This window comes from Euphorbia lathyris, chromosome 4 (assembly GCF_963576675.1).
Source record: "Euphorbia lathyris chromosome 4, ddEupLath1.1, whole genome shotgun sequence".
NCBI lineage: Eukaryota > Viridiplantae > Streptophyta > Magnoliopsida > Malpighiales > Euphorbiaceae > Euphorbia > Euphorbia lathyris.
Window position 1 is genome coordinate 40,395,643 of NC_088913.1, and position 2,136 is coordinate 40,397,778.

Sequence of the window (2,136 nt, forward strand, 5' to 3'; positions counted from 1 at the left end):
AGGATTATATGTATTGGAATAAGGATTATTAGTTTGGTTTTGCCCTTGGACAAAATTTACCTGTTCAATTTCACTCATACCTTCGTAATCCACATCCGTTCAGATTGGTTGACCATTAGGATCACACGGTGCCATAAACCTATCAATTTTGTGCGACAAGGCAGAAAATTGGGCTTGCAACATCGCTACTGGATCAAGATTCACTATACCTTTAACTGATGATGTTGTTGAGGATGATGGTTTCGCTGATGGTAGGTGTCCACGTTCCGCGGGCCACATACTGCTGTTGATTGCCATTTCCTCCAAAAGTTCTCTTGCTTGGGCAGATGTTTTCTTCATGAATAACCCTCCAGACATAGCGTCCAATGAACCTCTAGTTGTAGGATTTAGTCCATTGTAAAATGTTTGCATTAAAAGTTCAGCGGGCAATTGGTGGTGTGGGAATAAACGTTGAAGTTCTTTAAAACGTTCCCAAGCCTCATAAAGAGTTTCATTATCATTTTGAGAAAAAGATGTTAACTCTTTAATGACTCTTGCGGTTTTTGCTAAAGGGAAAAATTTTGATAAAAATGCTTGGGCTAATTGCTCCCAAGTCTCAATTGATGCGACTGGCATAGAAGTTAACCATTCTTTGGCTCGATCCTTCAAAGTAAAAGGAAAAAGGCGAAGATTGATCGCTTCCGCAGTCATATTTGGTATTTTAAAAGTGTCACAAATTTCCAAGAAATTTGTCAAATGGGTATTAGGATTTTCGTTAGGTAACCCGTAAAACATTACATTATTTTGCAACATGTTAAGCAACGCAGGCTTAATTTCAAATTGATTTGCATTGATTTGGTGTCTAACTATACTGTTTGTTACACCGGCCACTCCTGGCCTAGCGTAATCCATAAGTGTGGCCATTACTTCTGGCTCGGTAATTTTAGTTTTTATTGGGGTTTGGTTTTTCTTTTTCTTTTCTCTCTTGTTCTTTTTAAGAGTTCTTTCAATTTCTGGGTCAATAGGATCTGGTGACGTGCCCGAACTTCGAGAACTGCGCATGAACTTGAAATTTCGCACGAACCGAAACTACCTACAAAACAGAACTTGAAAAATAAATAAGTTAGTAATTGAAAATAAGTAAGAATATAAAAGTTTGAATAAGCATGAATAAACCTAGATTCGTAATAAAACACGAAAAATTTAAAATTTTGTCAAAAAATTTGGCGTGTCCCCAGCAGCGGCGCCAAAAACTTGTTGAGCGATTTTCGCAAGTGCACGGTATACGCTTGTAGTAATAAAAGATATCGATCCCACAGGGAACGCTTTTTTAAACAAAACTTATTTATAATCGGTTAAATTTACTTTTAGGTTTATAATATGGAAAAATCATTTAATCGGTTTTGGTTTTGAAATTGCTAGAATAAGAATTAGATTAGAATATGAAGATGTTAGAAAATATCTGATTTAAGATTGAATTTGCAAAACAGGAACGTTTTAGTGCTTTTTAGAAAAGTAAACGAATGTATTCGTTTGCATTAAGCAAAGAAACAACTTTAAACTTTGTACGAATTATAAAGATGAAATAAATGACGGAACCTCTAATTAATTGGCTTTGAACGCGACAAAACCCTTTCGGGATAGTTGCCCTAATCAAATTAAAACTCTTTCGAGATAATAATTTGCCTAAGTGTTCAACAAAGTTTCCTTGTAAAGATTTGAATTAAATACGTTTTAATGAAAACACCAGCATCAATCCACTTCGGCTCATTTACCAAAGTGTTGCATAAAAATCTATCGAATAGAACGGACTTTATTAGATGAAATATAAATTGATACAAGTTTACAGAGAACATGGAGCATTGAATTCTTCGACGGCGTGCAAGTGAACGGGTTGTCAATCCTTTCCTTAGGTTTCGTTCGAGTTTGTCAGGCTCAGGGGCGAATCCTCTACTCAATCTTCTCGTTGAATCTTCGTAATAGAGACTGGGTCGGTCTACTACCAAAATGAAAACTAAACTGGAACAATATCTAAACGCTACTGAATTTGTTATTATTTTGTAAACAATGTGTGTACATCATATTGCTTTTTACAGAATCTAAATCTAACTTCTGAATCACTTGATTCGGAATTTCTGCATAAATTCTACACTAATC

The 2,136-nt window shown here is 35.4% G+C and overlaps 1 non-coding gene across 1 annotated transcript; it reads left to right on the forward strand.

Moving 5' to 3' along the window:
- The first annotated feature begins 427 nt into the window (after nucleotides 1–427).
- Nucleotides 428–534, forward strand: LOC136228226 (small nucleolar RNA R71). The gene has a single exon (XR_010688556.1). It is a non-coding gene; the product is annotated as a small nucleolar RNA R71 (small nucleolar RNA).
- The last annotated feature ends 1,602 nt before the right edge of the window (nucleotides 535–2,136 follow it).